Source organism: Somniosus microcephalus, chromosome 1 (genome assembly GCF_052327205.1).
Source record: "Somniosus microcephalus isolate GS21.2 chromosome 1, FLI_Smic_1.0, whole genome shotgun sequence".
Lineage (NCBI taxonomy): Eukaryota > Metazoa > Chordata > Chondrichthyes > Squaliformes > Somniosidae > Somniosus > Somniosus microcephalus.
In genome coordinates, this window is record NC_140987.1 from 188,669,297 (window position 1) to 188,683,578 (window position 14,282).

Genomic DNA, 14,282 nt, shown 5'->3' on the forward strand with positions numbered 1-14,282 from the left:
TGCACCGGTAGCGCTGCGCCGGCACCGATGACGTCATCGGTGTGCGCAGCGTCCCGGTTGCCGTGGTAACCCGCCCGAACTCCGAAATTGAGTTGCGGCCGCCTCGCCCGTGGCAGCCGCAAGCAACGTTCTGTAAAAGGTGCCTTGCTGAAGTTAGCGCCGGCGCATTAAGGTCGCGCGGCGGCCCGCCGCTTCCCCGGCGGCTGCCTGCCCGCACCTCCCTCCCCGGACTCCTCCAAGACCCCCCCGCGGCACAGATGCGTGTGGGCCACGAGCCCGGCACTTCTCCGAGGTGCCGGGCTCATTTTTATTCAGCCGTCAACGGCCAGCGGTCGGGTGCAGGCAGCTCCTCCTTAACGGAAGGAGGAGGCCTGCACTTCCCCAGCCTGCCGCACCGCATCGGGCGCCGCAGCGCCGGAACAGCGCCGCAATGGGGCAGGTAGCATCCATTGGGAGGCGCTGAAACCCTCCAGTAGCGCCGGCAGCCGTTTGGGCGCGGTGCTACTGAATTTTTGGCGCGCGCAGGGGGACTTAGCGCCGGCACTAACTTCCGGCGCTAAAGCCCTGGCTGCGCCAAAACCCAATTTCTAGGCCTTTGTGTTGTGCTCAACTTCACAGATAGCTCTTTCCTGTTAATGCTGGTCCTCCTCTGTTAATTACAGTGCTAGTGGAGCATTGAATGCAATCCAGATAGTATGACATTTAAGCTAAAGTATGCAGCAGCTCATCTTTCAATAAACAGTCCTGATCACTGCATGTAGTCTCTACAGCAATGTCAATTTAATAGGAGAATTACAACGCATTGGAAAATAAGGTAAATTCTCCAATGTCATTCACGGGTGCATAATAGGCACAGGGGATAATTTGAAAATCGTCAAGTAAGTCTTGGACCTATTCTGTGCTGAATTGGCCACACTGGTATTTTCTAGCTGGGTTGCAATGCCATAGCTGGAGGATCTCTCATTCTTATTTTAGATTTCAGGGAGTTTAAAACTTACTTTAAGTACCCTAAGCTATTAGGATGGCCATGCCTTTGGAAATTCTTCTTGTCCTCAGTGAGCTAAAGGATGAGGAGGACTGAACAAATGCAGAAAAATTGGCTGCTGATCCAGCAGTGCAGCCATGAGAAATTCTTCAGCTAAAATTTAAAACATACCTAATGCACAAGCAGTCCCGAATACATATGCCCAATGAACTGGTCCACCAAACACTAGGCGCACTATTTTTACTTATCATTTACCATGCATGCCCAACCACTCATTTGTTGCTACCTAAATCTGTCCCATTATAACTTAACTTTCTAAACAACATGGAAATTCTATTCAAACAAGGTAATTACATAAAAGTGCTTTGTCTACGTCAATACCCCCGTTTATTCGGGGGGGGGCACATGACCCCTTTAACAGGCTGCATGGCCCATTCAAAGGTCCACGCATGTGCATTTTTTTTCAATTTAAAAGTCGGCTCACCAGCTGCATGGGATCTCTGGAGCACTGCGCGGCAGCGCCATCGTGCAGCTTAAAGGGAACATCAGTATACGTGTCTGTAGCATTTTCACTCTGGTGCTTCCATAAGAACATAAGAACGTAAGAATTAGGAGTAGGCCATTCGGCCCCTCGAGCCTGCTCCGCCATTCAATAAGATCATGGCTGATCTTCGAACTCAACTCCACCTTCCCGCACTATCCCCATATCTCTTGATTCCCTTAATATCCAAAAATCTATCGATCTCTGTCTTGTATATACTCAACAACTGAGCATCCACAGCCCTCTGGGATAGAGAATTCCAAAGATTCACCACCCTCTGAGTGAAGACATTTTTTCTCATCTCAGTTCTAAATGGCCAACCCCTTATTCTGAGAATGTGACCCCTAGTTCTAGGCCCCCCAGCTAGGGGAAATATCCTCCCAGCATCTACCCTGTCAAGTTCTGTAAAGCCCTCAGTGGCTGCGCACAGTGAGTGCCTTATACTATCGAATCTAGTGCAGAGTAGGAAGTGAGATTAGAAACAGTAGTGGTCCCAAAATTGAGCCCTGGGGCACCCCACTCACTACTTCCTTAACCCCAACATAACTCCTCTAACCAGTACCCATTGTTTTCTACCCTTTAGTCAGTTTCTTATCCATTCCCAATATGTATCCTGCACACCCACATCTTTGAGCTTAACCTTTTGTGTGGAAATTCTGTCAGTATAGATACACCAAGTCATAGATTTTTTTACAGTCCACTTGGTTTATCACTTCCCCAAAGTAGTTGAAGAAGTTGGTCAGGCAGGATCTTCCCCTTCTGGAGCCGTGTTGACTGTTGTTTACTAGATTATTATGCCGATAATCCTCGAGTTTACTTTTGATAATTGATACCATTATTTTTTATGGTATTGGAGTAAGTTTAATGGTTTGATGTCACAGTGTGGTTGATCCAATTAAGATTCTGGTCAATGGTGACTCCCAAGGTCTTGATGGAGGGGAATTTGACTGGAGGTGACATTGATGTGATTGGTCTTTTTCTTGTTTGAGATGGTCATTGCCTTATGTACATAAATGTTATCTGCTACTTGTCAGCCCAAGTTTGGATATTGTCCAGGTCCTACTGTAGGCTGGCACGGACTGCTTCATTATTAGAGGAGTTGTGAATGAAATTAAGCACTGTGAACAACCCCATTCCTAACCTTATGATGGAAGGATGGTCATTGAAGCAGTTGAAGATGCCTGGGCCAAGCACACTGACCCAAGGATAGCAATATCCTGGGGCTACAGTGGTTGTCAACAACCACAACATCTTCCTGTGTATCCTAGGCACTGGAAGACTTTTTTCCTTGACCCTTGTTGACCTCAGTTTTACTTGGGCTCCTTGCTGCCATTCTTGGTCCAATGCTGCCTTGATGTTCAGGGCAGCTACTCTTACCTCTGCTCTGGTATATAACGCTTCTTTCCATGTCTAGATCAAGGTTGTTATAAGATCTGGAGCCAAGTGGTTCTGGCAGAATCTGAACTGAGCATCAAGGAGAAGGCTATGAGCAAGTAGGTGTCACTTGATGACCCTATTGATGACTTCCATATTTTATTGATGATCGGGAGAACGTTGATAGGGCAATAATTCCTGGGTTCATTTAGAATCATATGAACATATGAAAACAACAGATAGCAAGAGACCAGTTGGTCCATCAAGCCTGTCTAATACGGTCATGGTGCAAATTATCTACACTGTGATGCCCATCCAACCCCACACCCACCAACCAGCCACACAATCTCCTAGAAGAGGCAAAGAAAAAACAGAGAAAAAAAACGTAAACCAATTTAGGTAAAAAAATCTCAGGGAAATTCCTATCTGAACTCTGAAGTCAATCAAACAAGTTCTTTAAGACCACAGTAACTGGTAGACACATTGCTAAATACCCACCTACCTTCTATAGGTAGTTATGTTGGTCACACTCAGGAGCTTGGCCAGCTCCCTTTTGAATGTTTGCAGTGAATCAGCAATCATTGCATGACCTGGCAACTTGTTCCATAGGTCGATAACGCTCTGTGAAACAAAATACTTCCTGACATCGAATCTAGTTCTATTCTTCACTTGTTTGTTGTGGATACATACTTTATCCACCAGCCTAAACATCCAGCCCTCCACCACTGGCGTAACACGGTTACATTGTGTACTCTCTATAGGATGTATTGAAGCAACTTGCTAAAACCGCTTCAGAAGCACCTCCTAAACCTGCAACCTTCACCACCTAGAAGGTCAAGGGCAGCAGGTGCATGAGAACAGCATCACCTCTAAGTTCCCCTCCAAATCATATACTATTGTGGCGACACGCCACCACTGGACATAATCCGCTCACGGCGGCACGGACAGTTTAAGCAGACGCCCCCAGCCGGGGGCCCTTTCCTCCAGCAACTTGTTTCCCACAGGGACAGGCTGCCGGGAGCACTTCCTGTCTGGGGAGTATTTAAGTGGATGCGCGGGCTTTTCCAGTTCCTCTTTGCCATGAGGTTGATTAAAGCAGTTGTGTTTTACTAACTCTGGTCTCGACTCCCACGTTTGCCGCGGTATCTCAACACTGGTGACCCCGACGCTCAGGACGAATCCTAAGCTAGCATGGCGGATACAAACGCAGTCACGGTTAAACTACCGGACTTTTGGGAGAACCTGGCCGAAGCCTGGTTTGTTCAAGCTGAGTCCAGATTCCGGCTGAAACACATTACAGTCGACGCCCCAAAGTACGACCACCTCGTCTCCTCTCTCACCTACGCCACAGTCCCCAAGGTTTGGGCAGCGCTGCAGGATCCACCAGTGGAAGGCAAGTACGAACATCTGAAGGCTGCGCTCCTTAAAAAATTTCAAACGTCCTCTTACCAGTGCAACTACCAACTCCTCGACCTCCCCGGCCTTGGTGACGCTTCACCGTCGGATCTGCTTTCCCACATGCTGTCCCTCTCGGACGACAAAAACACCGGCGCCCTCTTTCGCACGCTTTTCATTCGGCAGCTCCCCGCCAGCATCCGCCCGCTCATTGTGGAGTCTGACTCCACAGACCTGAATGAGATAGCCGAAAAGGCCGACCGGCTGCTCTCTGCGCAGTCCGGTCGCGACGTCGCGCCCGACCTCACGGCAACGACCACGCGGTCTTCCCGGCCCACTAGGCCCGACCGCCCTACCACTCCGGGTCACTGTTACTACCACACCCATTTTGGCATTAGGGCCCAACGCTGCACGCCACCGTGCACTTTCAAACCCCCCCCCGCACCGGCCGCCGCGATGGCCGCGGGGCAAAAGGGGCCTCTACTGTAGGTCACCGACGACAGAACCAACCGTCGATTTCTGTGCGACACAGGGGCCCAGCACAGCATCACCCCCGCCTCCGCCCTCGAAATCCAACGCGGCGCACGGGGTATCACGCTGGCCGCAGCCAATGGCTCTGACATCCGCACATATGGCACCCACATGGTCACGCTCGACCTCGCAGGCCGCCGCTACCGCTGGGAGTTCCTCACAGCCAGGGTCCTCTGCCCACTCATCGGCGCCGACTTCCTACGCGCCCACGGCCTTCTTGTCGACATTCCGAGGCACCGCCTCGTCGACATCAACACTATGGCCCCCATCCCCGGCGCATTCACCCCGGCCCGTTCGGCCGGCCTGACGACCTACTGCCTCGCCAGAGCCACGGACGACTACTCGGCACTTCTAGCCGAGTTTCCCGCCCTCACTAACCCGACCTTTTCGGCCAAAGCCGCCAAACACGGTGTGGAGCACTATATCCCCACCACCGGCCCCCCGGTTTCTGCCCACGCCCGCAGACTCAACCCGGCCAAGCTGGAAATCGCGCGGGCCGAGTTCACCACCATGGAACAACTCGGCATCATCCGCCGCTCCAGCAGCCCTTGGGCCTCGCCCCTCCACATCGCCCCCAAGCCCGGCGGAGGCTGGCTCCCTTGAGGGGACTACCGCCGCCTCAACGACGCCACCACCCCCGACCGATACCCGGTGCCACACATCCAGGACTCCTCGGCCCGACTGGCCAGACGAACCGTCTTTTCCAAGGTCGACCTGGTGCGCGGTTACCACCAAGTCCCCGTACACCCCGCGGACATCCCCAAAACGGCCGTCATCACCCCATTCGGCCTGTTCGAGTTCCTGAGGATGCCCTTCGGCCTCAAGAATGCAGCCCAGGCTTTCCAGCGCCTTATGGACTCAGTCCTCCGGGACCTGAACTTCCTATTCTTCTATCTAGACGACATTCTCGTGGCCAGCTCCTCCAAACAGGAACACCTCGAACACCTTCGCATCCTGTTCGGGCGCCTAGCCCAACACGGGCTCATCCTCAGCCCGGCGAAGTGCCAATTAGGCCTAACCGAGATCGATTTTCTCGGTCACCACATCACCCCTGCTGGGGCCGTCCCCCTGCCCAACAAGGTGCAGGCCGTCCAGCAATTCCCCCGCCCCAAAACCATCAAGGGCCTCCAGGAGTTCCTCGGGATGGTGAACTTCTACAACAGGTTCACCCCCAGAGCTGCAGCCCTCATGAAGCCCCTATACGACTCCCTCTGAGGTAAATCCGGCAAGATGGATGTAGCCTGGACCACTGACACATCAGCCGTCTTCGACGCCACCAAAAACGCGCTCGCCGACGCCACCCTGCTCGCGCACCCGAGGGCTGATGCCCGGGTCGCGCTCACTACCGACGCCTCCGACCACGCGGTCGGAGCCGTGTTCGAGCAGTGGGTCAATGGCGCGTGGCAGCCACTTGCCTTCTACAGCCGCCAACTGCACCCCCCGGAGGTCAAATACTCTACTTTCGACCGCGAGCTTCTCGCGCTCCACCTGTCGGTCCGCCATTTCAGGTTCCTCCTGGAAGGCCACCCCTTCACCGCGTACGTGGACCACAAGCCGCTCACATACGCGATGGCCAAGCACACCGAACCCTGGTCCGCTAGGCAGCAATGCCAGCTCGCGGCCGTGTCCGAGTTTACTACGGACATCCAGCACGTCTCCGGTAGAGACAACGTTGTCGCCGACTGCCTTTCCCGTCCCGCCATCTGCGCGAATCACCTCGCGGTCGACTACGCGCAACTAGCAGCGGCCCAGCTCACGGACCCAGACCTCCTCTCAGCGGCTACCAGCCTGCCAGGGCTACGCCTAGCCAAGGTCGCGCACGGGCCCGAAGCCACGGCAGTCACTTGCGACGTCTCACTCGGCCAACCCAGGCCGGTCGTCCCTGCAACCTGGCGCCGCCGCATCTTCGACGCGCTACACGCGCTCTCCCATCCGGGTGCCCGCGCATCCGTCAAACTCCTCTCCCAGCGTTTCGTCTGGCGCGGCCTCAGCAAAGATGTTCGGACTTGGGCCACCTCCTGCCTCGCCTGCCAACGGGCTAAGGTACAGCTACACACAAAAGCACCCCTGGGAGACTTCGAGGTACCCAGCCGCCACTTCGACCACGTACACGTCGACATCGTCGGTCCTCTGCCGCCATCGCAAGGCCAAACTTATCTCCTCACGATGGTCGACCGTGGCCTGAGGCAGTGCCGCTGCCCTCCACCACTACAGCCGACATCGCCAGGGCGTTCGGTAACACCTGGGTCGCAAGGTTCGGCATACCAGCCGACATAACCTCCGACAGAGGCGCCCAGTTCACCTCCGAACTCTGGACGGCCACAGCACGCAACCTCGGGGTGACGCTCCACCGAACCACGGCGTACCACCCGCAGGCCAATGGGCTGTGTGAACGCTTCCACAGGTCACTCAAGGCCTCACTCCATGCCGGTCTGCAGGACAGTACCTGGACTGACCGCCTACCGTGGGTGCTACTAGGCCTACGCACCGCAGTCAAGGAAGACCTCCAGTCCTCGGCAGCGGAGTTAGTCTACGGACAACCGCTGCGCGTCCCAGGCGAATTCCTTCCGGAGGCCACCACGCCTTGGTCGGCCAAACAGCAGCGGCTCAACTCTTTCTCTTCCGCTCAGCAGTTCGCCCCACTTCCGGTCAACCGACACGGCGAACTCGCACCTCACGTCCCGCCAAACTTACAGCAGGTGCGCTTCGTCTTTGTGCAACACGACGTGCACCACGGGCCCCTGCGACCCCCATACAACGGACCGTACGAGGTACTACAAACCGGGGACAAGGTCTTCAAGCTGCGACTCGGCGACAGGGTCGACACAGTCTCCATCGACCGACTCAAACCAGCACACACAGAACCAGGGGAACAGGTCCCCGTGACCCGGCCTCCAACTAGAGGCCGTCCCCCCAGCAAGCCAGCACAGCCGGCGGCGAACCGCCCGGCCCCACCAACTAGACCGGCGACCGCTCAGAGCCGCTCCGGCAGAACCATCAGACCACCGTCACGACTCGTCCACTCCTCCTAAGCGGATTCTGGGGGGAGCTCTGTGGCGACACGCCACCACTGGACATAATCCGCTCACGGCGGCACGGACAGTTTAAGCAGACGCCCCCAGCCGGGGGCCCTTTCCTCCAGCAACTTGTTTCCCACAGGGACAGGCTGCCGGGAGCACTTCCTGCCTGGGGAGTATTTAAGTGGATGCGCGGGCTTTTCTAGTTCCTCTCTGCCATGAGGTTGATTAAAGCAGTTGTGTTTTACTAACTCTGGTCTCGACTCCCACGTTTGCCGCGGTATCTCAACACTATCCTGATTTGGACATACATCTCCTTTCATTCATTGTTGCTGGGTCAAAATCCTGGAATGCCCTACCTAACAACATTACGAGAGCACCTTCACCACACGCCCAACCAATATCTTCTCAAGGGCAACTAAGGATCAATGTTCCCTTCAATGTGCACCTCTCTGCCAGTCCCGCACAGCCCAGGATCAGCTTTTTCAATGTAAAGTTTTGCACACCCTTTAAGGGGATGTGCACCCAAAAAAAAATAAGAGAGAACATTGCTAGGGATGTGGAATAAATGCCATCCTTGCCAGTGATGCCCACATCATGATCATGAATAAAAAACATACCTGGACAATCTTCCACATTGTTGGGTAGTTGCTAGCGTCATAGCTGGAACAGCTTTGCTGAAGGGATGGCTAGATCTGGTGCTCAGGCTTCAGCACTGCAGCTAGGATGTTGTCAGTGCCACATCCTTTGCTTTATCCAGTGCACTCAGTCTCACCCTAATGTCACGTGGTGTCAAAACAAATTGGCTGAATGCTGCAGTATTGCCAACCCCACCGCCTCATAAATCAGAATACAAACTCTTAAAAATTATGAGATTTGGTATACAAATCATGAGTTGCTATTTTTTGACCCGACCCCTCGCTGGCCTTTGCTCCCAGACAGGAAGCGCATACTGTGACCTTTGCTCCCGGACAGGAAGCGCATTCAGCCATCACTAACCTCTGTCTCTGTCTCTCTGTGTCTCTCTTTCATCTGCTTTCTCTTGTTTTTGATGTAGGCATTTTTTTAAATTTTGTGAATCATGAGCTGTCACTCATCTGATTGCGGGATTTGATCGCAGCGAGCACTTCACCCTTGCAAAGGCATTACTCACCTTGTAGACTGCTCACTCTGCCTCCAACTCTGAACATTTCACTTTAGTTTAATAAGAATTTCTCCTGATTATTTGAGGAGGATACAGCCAAGGGACCACACTCTGCTATGAAGGCCTTGTCCACAGACGTGACTGTTATATTGATCATGTCAAAGGATCAATAATTTAGGCTATGACTTTATGGGAGAGCAGAGAGAGAGCTAAGTGCCCCTGTGAGCCACACAGTAACAAGCCCCAATAAAGCTGCACCATTAATGGAGTAATTTCAGGACTAGTCTCTTCCATTGAAAGAGGTTAATGTGTCCATCAAATAGTTGTTGTGAAAATAATTGCATAGGTATAAATTAAGTACAGGTTTGCTTTATGACTGCACAGATGAGGTCCTTGACTTACCTCCTGATTCTAGAAACGCCTAAATCTCAGGGGGAAAAAATCCCCCAACTTGTGCATGTGCGAAAAATATACATGATTCACGTAGACGCAAATCACATTTTTTTTCAAAGCACGTCTGCTCTTTCAAAGAGCCAGCACAGACACGACGGGCCAAATGGCCTCCTTCTGTGCTGTAAGTTTTTATGATTCTATGTACTAACAGCGAACTGAGTAATGTTTGTTGTGTCCCCAATCTGGAAAGACCCTGTTGCATAATAATTGAGGTTGGGTTGCAACAGGCAGCACAACACATTGAGGGCTTCCCTTGTGAGGCACAGTCTTCTCAAGCAATGCTCCTGGTCAGATGAAGGTAGTAGTCATCAGTAAATCTTGGAGTGGGTGTTACAACATGTGGGTATCAAATAGATTCTGCAGAGCCTCACCAGCCTGTTCTCCATGCATTATCAATCTTCTTCTTCAAAGAAATTCAAATACAGAAATATTCCTGAAGGAAATCCCATAGTGGACTCAGTAGAATGGCTGAGGGAAACAAAATGAAAGCCCTACAGCAGCAGACCCGAAGGTTAACATTGAAGCAGTAGTCATAATGGAAACAACAACAAAAAACAAACTGGCTACAAATGGTTACAAAAGAAGGTTTTAAAATGACCAGCTGTGTCCCAGTAAACATACTTCCACCTTTTGATTCACTCCTTGTAACACTATAATATACAGGCTTCAATTACAACAATGCAAAATAAAGCAGGTGGACTGAAAATGTGACTTATGATGGTATGCCATGATTTCTGCACCATTATAATCTATTTGCACATAAGTGGGCAGGTGTTGTCAGTGTCCATCGTCATTTGTGGGAGAAAGTCTGGCAAAAAACCCAACCCATTTTCTGTTGCTGCCAGCCCCAGTACCATCAGAATACCATTATACAGGCAGCAGAAAATCCTGTCTAACGAATAGTTGCAAGGTTATGTGCAGCTTGTTTTCATGGTAATTCAACTTATATAATAGCAAAATACTGCGGATGCTGGAAATCTGAAATAACAACAGAAAATGCTGGAAACACTCAGCAGGCCAGGCAGCATCCGTGGAGAGATTATTTCAGGTCTGTGACCCTTTGTCAGAACAGTTCTGACGAAGGGTCACAGACCTGAAACGTTAACTCTGTTTCTCTCTCCACGGATGCTGCCTGGCCTGCTGAGTGTTTCCAGCATTTTCTGTTGTTAATTCAACTTATATGTTTGTTATCATTTACTACCATAGACTACATTGATATTTAACCTAAATTAGTACTCCTAATTGTCCCCTTTTATGACTGATGAAGGGAGTTACAGTGATTTGGGAAACTTATATGCTTGCTAGGTCGCTTCAATAATAGGCATCTAAATCATTTCTGTACTTCTACAGAGTAAAATCTTAAAAGTCCACTGAATATAATCAAATTTGGTCAAAGAAAATAAAATCCTAACGCAAAGTAGGAAAAGTGATCCATGGCATTCTAGTCATAGTGATCAGTAACTGTCAGCTATTGATAAAATTTAAATTAACCTTTTTGATATGTCCTCTTTTTCAGCTCCCTGGCACAACAAGTATCTAACAGCAAGAGAACCTCTTGTTTTCAACTACAATCCTTTCATCAGTCTACACTTTGACCCCAAACCCAAATAAAATAATCAACTTGTTCGAGCCACAAATCTGGTCATCTCAGCTTTAAGGTTTCTCAAAACACTAAAGAGCAGTTACTTGGCACCAGATATATTTCAAATGAACCGAAGTGGAGCGAAACTAATACATTCAAAAGAATGGTCAGCTTGCTTCTCTCCAGACTTTCCTGGTATGGAGCCTACCTGGCCAGTGCTTATCATTTGGATATGTCTCAGTATATCTATCTGTTTAACATCCCCAGGATCCCCAAATTGAACAAGGATGAGCTTCTAACAGCGGAGCGACCCAAGCATTTGCTAGTGATGAGAAATAACCATTTTCACGTCTTTGATGTGCTGGACAACTGTGGTGATATTATCCACCCATCAGAAATCCAGAAGTGCCTTCAGTATATCCTCCAGAGGGAGAGCCCTCCTCCAGAGTTCCCACTGGGTTACTTGACAACTGAAAATAGGGATACTTGGGCTAAAGTGAGGCAGGAGTTGGTGGACCTGGGGAACAGAGAGAGCTTGCAACAAGTGGAAGGTGCCATTTTCTGTCTCTGCCTGGATGACAGTTGGGTTGAGAATGAAACTGAACTCACCCACACTATGCTCCATGGGTACGGTGCAAACCACTGGTTTGACAAATCCTTCAGTTTGATCATTAATAAGAACGGGGCATCTGCCATCAACTTTAAACACTCTTGGGGGGATGGTGTGTCTGTGCTGTGGTTTTTGGAGGAGATCTTTAAGGACACTACAACAACTCCAGCTATCAGCCCCAAGACAGAACCCACTTCATCAGACTCATCTGCAGCTGTTCGGAAACTTGAGTTCAAGCTGAACAAGTCCGTGAAAGCAGCGGTCAGTAAGGAACGGGAAACATTAGAGCACTCGAGAAAATCCCTGGGCGTTGGACAACTGGAATATAGGAAGTTTGGAAAGAATTTCATAGCTGAGCAGAATTTAAGTCCAGATGCAATGGTGCAGCTGACTTTTCAGATGGCCTTCCTCCAGCAGCATGGGAAAACTGTTCCTACTTATGAGTCCTGTAGCACTGCTGCCTTCAAACACGGGCGCACAGATGAAGGGATAATTACAAGTCCTAGCCCTTTCGGGCTACCCCAGATCAGACGTATTCCCCAGACGTTCACCTTCAACTTAAGTTAGAGATAGCCGAATTCCATAAGATGCTTAAATGGGTCTAAAGGTTCAGGCTATCTCTTCCTAAAGGAAAGGAATGACTGAAGATGTTAACATCCTCCAGATAGCATTTTTAATAAGTTTAACTAGACTGTAACCTTCCGGATATTATGAGGGTCCGGAATATCCCCCAGAATTCTGCAACTCCTTACAAAAGAGTGTACAGAAGTTGGGTTCGCGAGTTTATACAGAATTACTCTTTGAGACAATTCTAAAAATATATCATTTTATTTCAGAGCTGACATTCATTTAACAGCTGTTGATTTCGTTGCAACATTAACAATTCAAAATACAGATAGCTTACATTTCTTATTTCTCAGAGATCCTTATTTTCAAATCTTTACTTCGTTACATTTCTACATTTCTTACATATCTCTAAATTCCAGAACATCCACCAAAATCAATCACTTTGATTACCCGAGACTCATAGTTAAAAACTTACAGAGCGTGCCTGTGAAATTGAGAAACGCTCAGCCCGTTCTGACTTTCTGTTTGAAAAGCTCTTACTTTTATACCCTTTTTGCAATGGTTTATTCTTTGAAGTTCTCTGCTGATGTCAGCTAATTGTCTTATTCATTCTCTCTTTTGAATGCTTTCTATCTTACTGTCAATTCAACTATTGCATGCATAATTATGTCTCTACCTTTAGGTGTTTCAAAAACTATCATAAAAACAATATGGCAGCTATGGTTTCTGTTTGATGCCATTCTTACAAAATACTTTCATTCAGTTTTTAATATTGGCTTTACTGGTTTTTAGCAGACATTGTGACTCCTTACTGCTCCAAGTTCAATACAAACACAATGTAATTGCTTGGTCTATCTATTGAAGTCATATCTTCAAAGTGTTCTTGTTGGTATCATATTTACTATGTATATATTAAAGACACTTTGACTAGGGTGGTTCATGCATTTCTAGCTATCTCAATTGGTTGCATATTTAATCGTGTTTCCTGTCTTCCAAGTTTAACATAAAAACTATTTGACCAGCAGGTGTTTCTTTTACTTGATGTCATCTTTTCAAAGGCACATGCCTCTTTTAATGTTTGTGTTTCTGTTCAATGTGTTAGCTGGGAACACCTACAACTGGGTATTTTCATTGTGTTCCCTCCAAATGCTAGACCTTTCGGAAGCACCAAACTGCCATTTCAATAGGGTAATTGTTTTAGTATATTTAACTAATTCCCATTTCAAAGTTTGTTTGGTTTTTACAACTTTGTTAAACAACTGATCTTTATCTCAGAAGCCGTATATCTGTTTACAGCCTATGTCTCCGAGGCTTTAGATTTTTAAACCCAGTATATCATGTATTTATAATATCAGTATTCTGTTCATATTATGGTGTATCTTTTTGAAATATGGAGTATTCCCTCACACCCCCTTCTTGACCAAACAATAAGCTCATAACATCAGGGCAGAGTATGGTCAATGATACTCATGAGGTTACAATAGCATATTAAGTTCACAAGATGTACAATCATGTGCTACATGAAAATTCATTTGAAGTCATCCTATGACAATGTTTTGTCTTATTTTAAATTGTGCACAATTTAAAAGGATGATAAGTACATAGTCATGCTATTAGCGAAACAACAATGTCCTTAGAATGTCCAATCGGCAGATGTATGTTCCGTAGAGGTGAGTTATTCATACGAGTCAAGAAAACGTCAGTTGAAACTAGTTGAAGCTTTACACGCTGTTCCTTCGATCCGGCGTGTGTACAGATGCGTGTTGTGGTAAAAGCCTTGCCATGCACTCAGTTGATTCGTTCTTTTATCCACGGTGTGTTCCTCCTTCGCTGAAGTAACTCATTGATCTTTCCTTGTTTCGGTTGCTGTTTTTCGCAAATCCAATTCTTGATGCGTTGCCATAGAACATATAGAAGTTTCAGAGGCACCTTCTGACTTACCATCGTCAGTAATTCGATCGCATCCATCTCCTGTGTCGTACTCCAAGCTGGGTCTTTAAAGACAAGTGTACGACTGCACCTTGTATTGTTTCTCCTTTTCGGTATCCTTCAGGACATCTTTTGATATTGTCTATGAAGACAG

At 48.7% G+C, this 14,282-nt stretch overlaps 1 protein-coding gene and 1 pseudogene across 1 annotated transcript in view; both read left to right on the forward strand.

The window, feature by feature from the left end:
* Window positions 1–14,282, forward strand: part of LOC147124516 (carnitine O-palmitoyltransferase 2, mitochondrial-like) — a 253,228-nt gene that overhangs the window by 88,445 nt on the left and 150,501 nt on the right. The window lies entirely within an intron of this gene.
* LOC147124517 (carnitine O-palmitoyltransferase 2, mitochondrial pseudogene) lies at window positions 10,961–12,199 on the forward strand (annotated as a pseudogene).